At 44.0% G+C, this 15,462-nt stretch overlaps 1 protein-coding gene across 4 annotated transcripts in view; it reads left to right on the top strand.

The window, feature by feature from the left end:
* Pknox2 (PBX/knotted 1 homeobox 2) overlaps nucleotides 1-15,462 on the top strand; it is a 273,157-nt gene that overhangs the window by 72,036 nt on the left and 185,659 nt on the right. For 3 of the 4 annotated variants that reach the window (XM_028755806.1, XM_028755808.1, XM_028755810.1), the window contains exon 2: nucleotides 6,308-6,378. The exons of the other annotated variant lie outside the window; for it this stretch is intronic. The gene's annotated coding sequence lies outside the window, so the exon portion shown is untranslated. The remainder of the gene's footprint in view (nucleotides 1-6,307; nucleotides 6,379-15,462) is intronic. 4 annotated transcript variants of the gene reach the window in all.

Raw genomic sequence — 15,462 nt, 5'->3', positions numbered from 1 at the left:
GAGAGAGAGAGAGAGAGAGAGAGAGAGAGAGAGAGACCGAGAGACCTAAGGGACAGAACGCCCTCATCTCTAACCCAGATATCTCCAAATGATAAGTACTTGCAAATAAAAAACTTAGTCTTCTCCAAGGGAGTCTCACTGGGGAAATAAACTACTCTTAAGGGTAGACTACATGCCCAGCAGTAGATGGCCAAACAGAAAATGAAGTCAATGGCATCTTTGGATGTTCCTTGTCTCATAATGCTATGTCAAGACTTTTCCTTTTTTCTTTCCCTTATTTCTAAAATTTTATCTTATTTCTATTTTACTTACATATATATTTAATTTTTTCTTCCTTCTTTTTACTCCATGGGTCCTCTGTGCATGGATGCACACGCACACACAAACACACCACACCACACACACACACACACATCTCTCTCTTTCTCTCTCTGAGATATATATATATATATATATATATATATATATATATATATTTCCAGTTTATTGGTCTTATGGGATTCCTAAGTGTGTAAATGAGTGGGTCTCTTCATCTATATCTGTTTCTGGTGCCTTTTCTTGGTCTCTTTTCCTTGTTTGTTTTGTCCTTTTCCAATGTGTTAGTTTTGTTTTATTTAATTAAATTATATTTTATTATTATTCCTTAGAAGCCTGTCTATTTTCTTTTTCGTTTTTAATATATTAAATCCCCTGGAGTTGCAGGCTGTTGTGAGAGGCCTGATAGAGGTACTGGGAATAGAACCCCTGTCCTCTGGAGGAGCAGAAAGTGTTCTTATCCACTGAACTATCTCTTCAGTCCCCTGCCTGTTGGCAGACAAACAGAAGGGGGTGGACCTGAGTAGGAGGGGAGGAGGGGAGGAATTGGGAGGAGCAGAGGGAGGAGAAACCATAATCAGGATATAGAATGTGATTTTAAAAAAATAATCTATTTCGATAGGGGCAGGGATTGGGGAAGAACTAAGTAGAGTTAAAAGAAAAGAAAGAAAGTTTGAACCAGAAAGAAACAGAGAGACAGATGAAGAAAAATAGGCAGCTGGAGACAGAAACAGAGATGACAGATGGAAATGAGGGGGAGAAGAGCGTATGCCTTGACATATTGGTGTCAGTTCTTGAAGAACGTAACACAACGTGCTTTGATCATGTCCACCCCTCAACCTCTCACATCTATCTCTCTACCTTCCCCTCCCCACCACTTCTCTACTTTCCCCACGGAGTTCAGTTTGTGTTATCCTACTTCCCTTGGGAATGAGGCCTGCCCTGAAGTGTGGTCAGTCTTCCAGGGGTCACACCGATACACAAAGGTGACTCTTCTTCTCCCAGAAGCTATCAAATGCCAACACTTCCTCAGCTAGGAAGGGGGTTTCATGTCTATCTTCCTTTTTCCATGCTTGGATTTTGTTTGGCTGAAGCTTGTCTCAGGTCTTCCCCACGCTGTAACAATTCCCGTGAGTTCATACGTACAACCGGCCTGTTGTGACAGGATATGATTTCCATGATATTTTAATCATTCAACTCAACGAATGACCCTTAATAACTCAAGTCAACGAATGACACTTAGTTGTAAGACACTTGCTCTCCTCTTCTTAGGTTGAATCTTGTTATGAGATGGTGGTGACAAGGATGGCACGATTAATATTATATCAAAATAAGAATTATCAGAGCTTGTATGACAGCTCAATGGTTAGGAACACTGGCTGTGTGACCATGACAACCTGAGTTCAGATCCCATCGCTTGCATAACTCCCTGGCTGTGATCTTGCACGGGCCTGTGACCCCAGTGCCGTGGGTAGAGGTGGAGAAACGGAACGCTAAGGCTTGCTGGCTACCAGCCTAGTCAAAAACACAAGCTCCCGGTTCAGTGAGAAATTCTGCTTCAGAGGAATAAGGTTCAGAGTGATAGAGGAAGGTACCTGAAGTTCTCCTCTGGCTTCTGCATTTGTGCATACCTGCATACATATACACACTTGTTCTGTACCCACACACATACATGTGCACAGAAATTAGAAATGCCATTTTAAAATGTTTAAACATACTCTTTGTCTGTCTCTGTTTCTGAGTCTCTGTCTCTGACTCCCTCTCCTTCCCTGCCCCCCTCTCTCAAATGTGTGCATTTTCTTTTTTTATTTTGCTAATGGCTGAAGGCCAAATCTGGGACACCATTCTTTGGCACAGTTTTTCATCTAGTGCAGGAAGCTTCTTCAGGGCTATGAGTCACTATTTGGAATGAAGCCTTATTCATTCTGAGTGTTTCTCATTATTAGAGAATCCCTTGTTAGGCGAAGACTAGCTTCCTCTAGGATCTTTGATTAGTCTTGAGCCTGCCTTCTAGAATAATGTAGTCCCTCTTTTGTGGTTTCCTTATGTATTTGGATGTCTACTCTGAGGAAGAGGGGTCAGGTTGCTTTAAGCAATGGTATCCTAACTCTGTCATCAATGGGTACTTCTAAGAAGGACAAAAGGCAGACACAGGTTTGGTTTCTTCTCCTGTGTCTTCTACCTTCCAGTTTCTTCCTACTGAGAAGAATGCAATACAATCTGGTACCCAGTGACTGCTTGTTTTGTATGAGGCACTATTCTAACACACCTTAGGTTGTACAGCACCCCACCATTCTCCCAATCATTCTCAGAACCTGCGATTTAATTAATTTTAAAACTGAAAAACTAAGACACAAAGAGGTTTGGGAACTTTCCCATAGTCATGTTTAGACTGAACCATGTACACCGTGATACCAGAGCCTGCCTTTGTGACCACTAGACTTTGTTCCCTCTTTTACTCATGGATGTCACAGTTCTTAAAATATGAGGGCATTACAGCATACAGAGCTAATATGACCTGGTAAGTCCAGGAGGATATCACTGGTGCCTCAGCCAAGAGACTGTATGGCTATTAAGATCAGATTTAACAACTTTGGCAGCATTCAGAACTTATCCTGAGATTGCACTGAACTCAGACGACCCAAGGTTTTTCTGTTGTTGTTTTTCAATCTGATTCAACCCATTCTGGTACTGCAATTGATTTTTTTTTTTTAGTATAAGAGCTAGGTTGTATGTGTGTGTGTATATATACTTGTCTCATCATTTTCTACAGTTAAATTAAGAAAATGGCACTTGGAGCTGGGCAGTGGTGGTGCACGCCTTTAATCCCAGCACTTGGGAGGCAGAGGCAGGTGGATTTCTGAGTTCGAGGCCAGCCTGTTCTATCGAGTGAGTTCCAGGACAGCCAGGGCTATACAGAGAAACCCTGTCTCAAAAAAACCAAAAAAAAAAAAAAAAAAAAAAGAAAGAAAGAAAGAAAGAAAGAAAGAAAGAAAGAAAGAAGGAAAATGGCACTTGGGAGGCAGAGGCAGGTGGATTTCTGAGTTTGAGGCCAGCCTGGTCTACAGAGTGAGTTCCAGGACAGCCAGGGCTACACAGAGAAACCCTGTCTCAGAAAACAAAAACAAAAACAAAAACAAAACAACAACAACAAAAAACCCTTAAAAAAAAAGAAAGAAAGAAAATGGGTTTGCACGTGGACATAAAGTATAATTTGATGGTTTCAAGTAATGAGATTGTGGGCAAATTTCCCCATGACTTTCAAAATTATTTAATTTGTGGTTGTCGTGATACTGGTGTGCAAGGAATGAAAGCTGTCGATGGAAAAATGAACGTTCTAGTGCGGGCCATCTTTTTTATCTTGTTCAGTGTTTTATAGTAATCTGGATTCTGATCTTCAAGAAGCGTCCCTTCTTGGCTTTGCATCATGTGCAGATGAAAAAGCAGGGATAATCTCTAAGTTGTTGGCGTCTCAGGCGGACAGACCCAAAGGGCAGAGAGAGAGCACATTGCTTCATTAAATAGTCTTTAGAGTAATGGTTCTCAACCTCCCTGATCCTGTGACACTTTAATATAAAATGGTAAAATGTACATATTTAATTACTTATTATAAATAATAAACTTATGAATAATAAACTTTTGAAATTTGAGTCAAGTATAAATTTAATAAAAATATAGATGCAATAAAATAGTAAAATATAAAAATCCTCATGTTGTGGCGACCCTGAAACATAAAGTTATATTTGTTGCTACTTCATAACTGTGATTTTGCAACTGTTATAAATCGTAATGTAAGTGTCTTGTGCTCTCCGATGGTTATAGGCGACCCTTGTGACAGTGTTTTTTTGACCCCAAAGGGGTCCTGTCTCACTGGTTGAGGAGCACAGCTGTGGAGACTCTGTGTCCGCAGTTCTTGTAGTGCTCAGACATAATGTGAAAGTAGTAAGAAGGGCACACGTTAGAGCCTACTGCCAAGTAAGAGCTGGATTTGGTTGTTCTTATTGGATTCTGTTTGAAGTGAACATTGTCCATCATTCAGTGTTTCAGCAGATACTTATGGGCATCTGACCGATTTGAGGCACTCTGCTAAACTCTAGGGATATAAAGACACGTCAGACATGCTTCGTTTTCTCAATGACTTACAGTCTAGTGGCACGGTCTACTTCATGAGAGACCTGCATAAGCTATGACCATGAACATGCAGCCATTAGGAGGGAGCCACAGAAGAGCCTTAGCTTAGAGAATATCATGGGTAAGGGGACAATTTATTTCCATGGGCACACCTCGCTGTGCTCATGCCTGAGTCTATTGAAATTCCACCTTTTCTCAAGATACTTCTCTTGTCTTAGTTAGAGGGAAATATAGAAGTGAGTGGCAGAGGACCACCAAAACTATCTTCGGTAACTCGAGGAGCTCTGATGCCAAACCTGATCTTTCTTGCCTGATACTCAGAGTCCTGGATGCTTCAGACTACTGTGCTTGCTTGAAACTATTTCTTCCTTAAGAATCTCCCAGGCAGAGAATTCTCGACATTGTCCCAGGGCCTACTAACCTTCTCCCTTCTTGCTTTTCCTCAGATTAACTTCCTTTTGGGGGCATGTCTTCCTGTTAGTGAGCTTTCCATCACTATTACAAGATATCACAGAGACTCCATTTATAAAGAGAAAAGGTTAAATTGGGCTGGCAATTGAGTCGATAGCTGATTGGCCAAATTGCTTCCAGGACCCAAGGCAGGTCCTGATAGAAGCATATGGTAGTGTGAAATTGCTCGTGTTCTGGCTGAAGAGCAGAAGGCAAAGCAGGAGAACTAGGGTCATAGAATCCACTCCAACGCCTCTCAACGCTCTGAATATCTCCCGGGTCTCTAGCTCTCCGTGGTTAGAGCATCTAACAGTGCCATTCTGGCAACCAAGCTTTTGACACATAGGCCTTTGGGAGACATTTAGGTCCAAACTCTCCATGCTTGACACCCTCTCCCTCCCACCAGCCGAGCCATGCCTATTCAAGCCTTCAGACCCACATGCTGCCTCCTGTGAAACTCCCCTTGAGTCCTTCAAGCCCTGCTAACTTCATCTCATTGTGGAAGGAGTGTGGTGGTCGCTGCCAGAACTTTGTACCATTTTTGTACAGTGGTATCTTCTCTGGGATTCTTTCACAAGGGCAATCTTACTTCCCCAGTAAGGTGGTGGCAACATTTTAGACACAGGATCTATTCCTGGGTATTCAGTGCATCTAGACCATGGAGCAGACATCTTGATAAATATATTGCTTCTATTTGTTTTTTAAAGCTGTACCCCAAAAAGAAAATGAAAACTAGGTTGTTTTTTTTCTAAATTATCTTTATCGTTCTTTTACATGCACAGTGTTCTTTCTATCCCCTCTGGACTTTTCACCTTAAGTTCCTCCTGTTTGGGAAAGGAAAATGATATAATTATATTATAATCTCAAAACTTTTTTAAAAAATGAAAAAAGTTCTTCCTGTCGCAAGACTTTTATCTTCTCGCCACAAACGATGGAGTTGGTTTTGTTTGCTTGCGTTGTGCAGACTTCTTGGCCCACACTTCAGCCTTTGTTGGGCTCTCAGCTCTGTGCCCCTGCACAGGGTCTTTCACCGGGTGGAAAGTTCCAGTCAGTGGTTATTGCTTTGGACAGCTTAGGACACTCAACTACCAAGAAGGTTTTATTTTATTTTATTTTTTCCTTTCTGGGATTTTTGTGGGGAAGGGGCTAAAAAATCAGAAGAAATGAGGTGTGGTGGAAAAGAGTGTGGGTCTGTCTACCCTGACGCACTTGTAGAAGACAGTACTCACTATGTACCTGAAATCTTTTCTAGGAAGCCTTCCCCCCCAGCGCTTGGGCACGGGGCTGCCAGCCTCAGCCCTGTTAAGCAGGGCTGTTAAGCAGGTTCATCCCTGGATCTACCTCATGCCCACCCTGCGTCTTAACCTCAGAATTTTACTCAGTTTATAAAGATATTTCCTTTTCTTGGCAGGTGAAGCCTGGAACAAGACTTTAAGGGTTTCTGGTCCTCCATGCTGCTCACTAGAAAAGAAGCCCTGAACTGTAAGTAACTTTGTTTGGCGTTTCTACATTGACTCCATAAGGTTATGGGTTCGGGACCAGCCCCAAGCCTGCTCTTTAACTGCTACACATCGCAGGAGAGACACACGGAACAGTGAACTAGTCAGAATGTAAATACAGTGGGAACTGTAATTAGATTATGCCTGAAGGTGACCATGAGGCTCTGTAATATGACACGCTAATTAAATAGACTGTATTGGTTGGACATAAAGGTAAACTTGGTATGTTACATGTGTCATGAGTGCCAAGGAAGGGAGCGCTTGGTTTGTAAGGTCAACCTGATCCTTGGCCACTTGGGTGGGCGGTTTGAGCAGGGAAAGAAAGAATGGACGACATTGGGCCCAATCTGGGCCGTGTTCATAGCCTATGCGTTCTTTTGTATTTGGTTATTTCTGTGGATTTATGAAGGAGGGGAAAGGAAATACTGCGGATCCCTTCCTTCCTTCAGCACTGTAATGGCTTCACTCGCATTTGAGGCAGATTGGTTCAGTGTTGGCCATCCCCCCAACCCCCCTTCCCTGGTATCAGTCTGCCCACCTGTAGGACCCGGCCTAAGTTCAGGCTCCTCTGCACAGTACTTCTTGGTAACTCCAGCTCGATGTGACCTCTCTCTTCTGGTATTCTAGAGAACTGCCCCTCTGCCCACTCGTCTGGCCTGTGCTCCCTCCAGAAGGGTGAGCTCCAGCGGGGCAGATCTGGGACTCACCTTCTTCCGAGTTGAGAAGTGTTAGCGAGTGACCGGGTTACCCTGGGCCAGCGTAAAGACTTCTCTTTTTTTGCTTCAGGGGCTACCTGAGGCTAGAGGAACTACTGCTGCGACTTTGATAGTACATTGGCTTTCAACCAGTTCATGGAATTATAAATGATTAACCGTTATCAGTGCACATCTTCACCTCTGTGTAAAAATAGATTGACTGTAATGAGTGTTTGAATAAATCATAAGAATGGCCGCCTTGCGATCGGCTAACATCCTGCCGATGGCTGCCCGGTGAGTGAGCAGGGCGCCGGTCCTCTGCCTAATGGCCTGCAATTCAGTGCTGGTTGCCTGAGTGAGTGATTGACGGGCCTCAGCTCCCAGGGCACCTCCTCTCAAGCCCTGGCTCTGGAGTGGTAGAATCCTCAGGCTGAAGGTGTGGGGAAGGGTGGTTTTGTCCATCCTGTTCCAGGAAAGCCTGCCTAGAACCGAGGATAAGGGTGGGCGCGTCGCGTATGGGTCCGGCGAGCTGGAGTAAAGGCTAATGATCTTCGTGAGAATCAATGTCTCCTCGAATCGGAGGTTACTGGGACCTCATAAGTCAAGACATATATAAGAAGCAAGCTGAGCGTGAACTTTGATGAGAGTTGAGAGTGGGAGAGAAATTGGTCTGTATCTTCCCTCCCTATTGTATAGGGAAGTCAGGCGTTCCGAGCACAGGGCCAGCCAAATTCAGGGAAAGCTCCCTTAAAAAGACATTCTTGGACCTACAATGAGAACCCAAGAGCAGTTCCAGGTGTCAAAGGTTTTTCAGGTAGTAGTTCCCAAAGCCACCTCAGGTGTGAGGACGCTGCCATTTGAAGTAGGAGGCAGAAGACAAGAGTCAGCAGGCTCGGAGTGACAAGGGAAAGAGACAGAAAGTCTGAAGTTTCAGAGGAAATTCAGGGAAATCCAATGACTGATGCTGAGTTTGCTGGAAACAATACACAGTAGCGTTTAATTCTAGTGGTGTCTTATTAGGCTGTGTAACAAACTGACCTACAACACAGGAGATGAATGTATATTCTGCCCATATATTTTGTGAGTCAGGAATTTATATAGGGTATGGTGAGGGCAGCTTGTCTCTGTTGGGTACGGGATTTCGGTTAAAGCAACTCAAACGCTGAATGGTAGAATCACCCTAGGCTCATTCGCTCAAAATTCTGAGCTTTGATTCTAGTTCTTGACTGAGACCTGTCAGTCAGAACTTCACGGCCTTTCCATGTGGTCGGGGCTTCCTTACAATATGGCTGCCAAATTCTAAGGCGAAGCAGTCTGAGGGAGGGCAAAGGTCACGAGGAAGCTTTATTGCCTTTCGTGATTTGCTCCATAAAGTCAAGCAGCACCACCCAAACTTCATTCTGTCCGTCAGAACAGATACAAAGGTCCACAGTCCTCACTGTCTCTCAACAGGCTCAACATCCCTCTAGAAGAAGAGCAAGTGCCGTGGCTGCGTGGTGTGGTGGCAGTGGCGGTGTGGCTATGGCGGTGGTGGTGGCAGCGGCAGTGTGTGTGTTTTAATTTTTTTCATCATCTCTTCATATTTACAGGGAATGGTTCTGGACCCCTTGCAGAGTCCAAAATCTGAAGATGTAGACGGAGGCACTGGCAGGCCTGGTACACATCCTATGCACATCCTCCTATATACTTGAAGTCATCTTTAGGTTACTTATAAGACTGAACACAATGTAAATGCTTTGTAAATAATTGCCAATGCTGTGTTGTTTATGAAATAACAGGAAACAAAAAAATGCTTGGACTTACTTGTTCCTTACACTTTATTTATCAAATATTTCCTATCTGTGATCAATCAAATCTGCGATATACCCTATAGATATGGACGCCATTGTATGCTGTTGCTCTCATCTTTGGAGACTAAAACCTACTGGAGCTGCTATTGGCCTGGTACAATTGACCTTACCTATTTCCTCAGAACGATTGAAATTGACCCTTCCCAGGGGAATGATGCGTTCTGTACAGTCTGAAGACTGATCTGTGAGCCCTGTACTTACAGTTTTGAATGAATGAGTTTATTAAGTAGGTAACAAACAAAAGATAAAAGAATAAACAGTGAGTAGCCATAGAAGCAACAGACAGCGAAAACATCATCAAATCAGATGGTAGCGGTCATTGGACTATCCCGATTGAGAGCACAAACGAAAGGTAATATCATCAAATCAGGGCTTACGAACATCTAGTAGAAGCTGGGGAAGTCCCATGGAGGCAGCCAGCTGGAGCTCACACCTGAGAGTCCTGTGCAGAGCAAAGAGTGCCCTCGAGTGAGACTTCAAATAAAAGAACAAATAACAGCAGGAAAGTGACATCATCAAATCTGTTACTTACAGTCATCCAGCTAGGGAAGTCGAGCCAGTCAGCTGAAGTCCCCAGTTGCAGTTTCCTTCTATAGGCTAACTTCTCGAAGCTGAATTTCTGGCCTCCTGTTCCTACTGGAGGCATTTTATTTTACATTATGGAATAAACAGTAGTAACCTTGGTTGGAAATGGTTTCCCTCCAGGCTCTTCTCAAGGGTATGATGTCTTTAACACTCTTTGCTGCTTAACACCGGTTGGTTTTTTGTTTCTTTTTTTTTTTTTCCTTTCTGTCACAGAACCCGAAGGCCGGGCTGACTCAGGACTTAGGTTTAGGGGACATAAGCATGCTTGGATCTGAAGTGGGCTGAGGGGCGGCCTTACTTCCCGAGTCAGCATCTCAGGGCGCTTAAGCAACACATGGACAATTTACCAACATAGCCTCCAGTACGCCCTGGAAAGAAACCTTAGCCTTGGAAACCCTTCAAAGACAAACTCAGCCTCTTCCCAGGCAGGGTGTGGTAGCACTAGCAGGTCCTTTGCTGGGAGAAACTGGGATGTCATGGTCCATACCAGGGAGAATAAGTCCAGTATATAACTTATAACCCACAGCTTGGAATCTTAGAGCTAGAGGATTCTAGACCTGTCAGCAAGGACTCTGCAAGCCTCTCCAACTCCTCTGCTAGTCTCTTCTTCCTCTGTCACACATTCTGGTCTAGGAGCCTGCACTCTTAAGGGACGACCACTCTCTTCACCTTTCCCTTGCCTGATAAAGATGCTGTTAACTTTTGAAGAGAATCTGGGTGCTCTGGCTTCTTAATTGTGACTTAAGGGATAAAAAAAAAAACAAATCCCAAGTCACCAGAGAGTAACAGAACTTACAAGGGCTGACACTTGGGAATGGCTAGTACCAGGAGCCAGGCAGAGAATAGGGGTACGCGGTGAAAAGGCTTTCTCCCTCGTGAAGTCAAATTTAATATTAGTAAGCAGCGTTTGCTGAGTGTTTACTGGGCACTATTTTAAGGCCCTGGGATGTATTTTCTCACTTCACCCTATGTTATGGGATTCTATTATTAGCTCTGTATGGACAAAGAAGAGAAAACCCAGAAGACAAGGGAAGTACCACAGGAAAGAAGTATATGGAACAGTTGAAATTCAACTTAGAACTATTATCAAGACTTGAACTACTTCATTATTTGCTCAGTGTATATTGTACATATGTATAAACAGTCACCGAATCCCCTTTAATGTGTATAGTCATTGTGTTGACAAAATCTAATTTAAAAGAATCTAATTTAATAATAATAAAATCTAATTTAAAAGAAAGAGTTCAGGGCCAACCTGGTCTACGGAATGAGTTCCAAGATAGCTAGGGATACATAGAGAAACCCTGTCTCAGAACCTCCCTTCTCCCCTCCAAAAAAAGAGCCTCAGTTTATTTTCCTCTAACAAGAAAATGTCTGATGACATCATCTCCAGTATTCCCTTCAGCACTCAGATTCTAAGTGCAGAGTCTGGAACTTGCTTAGGCAGAGTTAAAGTGGGCCTACTTATGAAGATGGTTTGGCATAAAGGTGTGGAATAATTTCCTCTTTTTTACTCTCTCATGAAATTTAGGTCAGGAAACCTGTTAAATTTGAGCAGCTGAAGGAATCACATTGTATCCACTTCCTAGGACGGGAAAACCAGCTGTGAATGCTCATTCCTGGCACTCAGGGCTCAATGCTGATTTTGCCCATTCACTTATCCAGTAAATTTAAAAAAAAAAAAATTAGAAAGACTAGAAAGAAAGAAGGTAGGGAGAAAGATCATCCCTTTCTGTTGCTTCGGAGAGATCGTCGAGAATCTTGCCTTTAACTCTACTTGCCATAAAGTTCACTCATAAACTATTGATGTTTTAATAATACACATTAGCATCTTGCCCTTTGACAAATGAATATTGAATGAGCAATAAAGTGGCAAAAGAGTATTCAGGTACACTGCTTCGGAGAAGCCAGAGTGCTGGGTGGTTGTCCGAGGGAGTACCGCACTTCCAGACCTTGGGACTCACCCCTCTCTCCAAGGACCCTCAGAATGGGCTCTTCAGGGACCTCAGACTCCATCCAGTACAGCCTAGTCAGAGTCAGGTTTTTGCACTCCCTCTTTCTCTTCCCCTCAGCTGGAGACGAGGAAAGGTTAACAAAGAGCTGATAGGAATTGATTTTAATCCTCTGTGAAGTACCCGGCTCAGGCTCAGGCCTCCCTTTGGTTTTGCTTGAAGGTGCAGTTTCACCTTCTCACATTTGATTCTCTGAAATCACAAGTCTGCAGCAAACTGGGCACAGCGGTGCACACTTTAGTCCCAATCACTGAGGCAGAAGCAGGCAGATCTCTGTGCTTCTGAGCCTACACAGCTAGTTCCAGGCCATCGGTGATAACATACAGGGACCTCCCCCCCATTAAAATTATTATTAATAATAATAATATTACTACTACTAATAATAATAGAGAAATATCAGACAAGACAAGTACAATCTACAAAGCATGAGACAATAAGTCTCCTTGTTGTACCAGGTGTGTGTGTGTGTGTGTGTGTGTGTGTGTGTGTGTAGAGTGATGTTATAGATAGTATGCTGATCAAGCCTATAACAGAGAGTCCCTGCCTGGTCCTTTCAGCATCTGCCTTCAGCCCTACTGTCTCAGCCTCCCGTGTCTTACGGCCTTCTGTGGGCTGGAGTGTACAGAGAGCAGGGATGGGCTCTGCCTAGGTCCAGCTTAATTGGTGTGATTTAATGGCGTTTTGGCAGATTCAGATTTATATGGCTTTCTGAGCTGCAAATCTGCTTTCTAAATGTAGAATTTTTGTGGAGTGGTAAAAAGTAATGGCTGTTCTGTGATTCCTGCCTCCCAAGCTAGGAGATTGCAATTTACATTATGCAAATAGACATTATGCAATCAAGACACTTTAGCGGGGAATCTGGCAGCAGAGAGGCCGCTGATGAGATGCGGAGGTCTGCAGCCCTAACCGGAGGGGCCCTGGGAAGAGCAGAGATGAAGTGGAGAGGAGATGGGCTAGGCAGGCAGGGGAGGAGGCCGAGAGTCTGTTCCCCAGGTCCACGGAGGCAGAGTGGAGCCTGCCCGGAGATGAACGCAACGCAACTCGCAACTCGGGAGCTGCCAAAGCGACTCTCTCAATTAATGGCTTTGTTTAATCATACCCCCTGTCCAGAAGAGTATTGTCTTACGGATAATTTCGTTTGCCTAACGAGATTTTGCTAATTAAATCTCCTTTCGGTTGGTGTGACTATGCCTGCAGGAGAGGGGGCTATTTGGAGTCCTCTCCATAAACCTTTTTGGAGAGGGGCTTAGCAAGAGATTTGGGGGAGGGGAAGGAAAAGACAAGACGGGAAGGAGACCCTGTCCTGCTTCCCCTTACCCAAAGAAATGCAGCTGCCCACAAATCGGCATCCAGCAGAACGGCTTTGCCCTTCTCTTCTCCATTTTATCCGACATCTTCACTAATATAATAGCCTCTCTCAACTTCTTCCCAAACCCTCAGCGAGAACTGTGAACCTCAGAAGGAGGTTTCCAAGGACTTCCAAGTGCTCTTCCCTGCAGGTGCTGGGCTGGGCTGGTTGTGGGACCTCTCCCGTGGCCTTCGGTTAGTCAGCCAGTCTGTCTCTTCAAAAAGAAAAACGCGCTCCTAAATTGGCCACTTCTCAAGGGATAATTAATTATATGAATCGAAGAGGAGACCTCCTTGTCAGACGCATTTATCATCAGAGCTGGTCAAGGAGAGACTTTACGTAGAGGAGGCCAGCACTGTGCCTCCATAGCTGGAGCACAGTTAGTACTGTGGATAGAGGAATAGCCTCTCGTAGCTGATCCTTGGCTTTCCCAGCTTCAGCTCTCGGCTGTCGACCGCTAGCCAAAAATATTACCCAGAAAATTCCCATAAGTTTTGAATGACTTTCTATTGTAATATTTGGTAATAATCTGTAATAAAATTATGATATTCTATTTCTATTTAGCTATTGTTAATCTCTTACTTGATTTGTGGATTACATACTACCATATATGTATGTGTGGAACATACACACATATATACATATATATGAATATATATATATGAGTGTATATATACACATACATGTACATACACATTTATACATATATATATGTATATATATATATATATATATATATATATATATATAAAATTCCCATAAATTTTGAAATGTGGTCATAGCCTGCAATAAAAATATAATATTCTATTTTTATTCAGCTATTGTTAATCTCTTACTTGCTTGATTTATGGATTATGCACTACCATATATATATGTGTAGAACACACACACATATATACATATATATGAATGTATATATATGAATATGTGTATATAGATACAATACACATACACACACATACACACATATATATGAATGTATATATATATGAATGTGTGTATATAGATACATATACATATACATACCTATATATGTATATATACACGGGGGAGGGGTATTTGGCACCTTTAATGACTTTAGATAGCCACTGAGAGTCTTGGGATCTTTCTTGTGGGTATGGCAGGGCTACTGTTTGTGACCACGTGACTCCTGTGCTGAACTACTCACTCCTATGCTTTTCACTAATAACTGCCTGAGGGCCAGCTACCTCGGCCTGGCTGCTCCATGGTCTGCTTCTCCAGCTTCTTCTCCCACCTTCTCCCTACCACGCTACCATCTGTCCCTCCTGTCTGTCCGCAGACCCCTAGACGTGGCATATTCCTGCCACCGAGGTCCCAGGTAGCCGACCCCATGCAGTTTCTCCCAGTGTTCTGTGCTTTTCTGCCTGGCTGCTTTGGCACTTGCTGCTTCTCTGTGTGGAATTTCTTTATCCAGGGCTGCCCCTGCTCCTGCTGAAGCAGTTCCTCTGTGGCTGCCTTCTCTGGGTCTTGCCTGCTTCCACCTCTCTGCTCTGTCTGCTCTGCTGTCTTTCCCTGTAGGTAACCGCGGGACCTCACATACACTTCTCACATTAAGCACTAAATCTCATGCTTCCTTAACCCTGGCTTCTACAGCCATGACTAGCTGGGACAGCAAGGTGAGTTGATTGAAGGAGAGAGGTGATGGATGAACAAACCCCAGCAGCAGGAAACAGATAGTGGAGGTCACCTGTCCCTCGGCACTTTTATGTCACGGGTCAAAGTGGTGCTTTTTGTCTGTGTCTTCTTCTGAGCACTGGTCCTTGTACTAGAGGTGCCAATGCCTCATTTCACACATGTTCACATGAGCCCTGTAACGTGCAGGTTACTTCAGCTGAGCAAACTGCAGCTCCTCTGTCCTCATTAGGGGGCAAGGCTCATGATGATGCCAGCAGGAGCCACCCGTGAGGGAGGTGATGATGGCTCCTGTGGTTTCCCCTCCTCAGCTCCTCACTCCAAGTGCCCATCACCCACTCACTCAGCCACCCAGCCTAACTGAACACCACCTCAGAAGTGTGGACTCTGCCATTCCTGAGAACGACAGAGCTCAGACACATATCAGGCTGTCCGCCCACTATGCCTCTGGGCTCTGTCGATGTGTGCCAGTGCGGGTGGGAGCACAGGACCCAAGGTGTGTTCTTGTCTGCTGCTTTGGATTGTTTTGGACTATTGCCCAACCAGGAGTTGTGCTATTGGGAGTAAAAGTCCGTTCCATGCTAGGTAGGGTTAGCCTGGGAAAACGGGCTCAGATCTTCATGTACAATAAGTGTGAATGAGTGTGAATGTGTGTGTGCGTGTCTGTGTGTGTGTGTGTTGTGTTGTTTTTAGTTCCTGGGTTTTGGTGCTTGTTGGCTTTTACTCCAGAAAAATCTCTGGGGGGCTGTCTCTTCATTTAGGTTTGCAATTTAGCTGAACTTCCTGGCTGTGCTAAGGGCTGAGTCTGTAGTGCTTCTAGATACTAGGCAAGTGTGTCAGTGAAGGTTTGAACCTGTGTTCACTTAGGTGTCAGGTAGGCTGTGTTTGAGTCCTGCTTCTGTTGCGTTCTTACCTGAGTTCTTG

Source organism: Grammomys surdaster, unplaced genomic scaffold, assembly GCF_004785775.1.
Source record: "Grammomys surdaster isolate TR1022 unplaced genomic scaffold, NIH_TR_1.0 126086, whole genome shotgun sequence".
Lineage (NCBI taxonomy): Eukaryota > Metazoa > Chordata > Mammalia > Rodentia > Muridae > Grammomys > Grammomys surdaster.
Note: the sequence above shows the minus strand (reverse complement) of the source record. Positions and strands in the feature narration are given on the sequence as shown.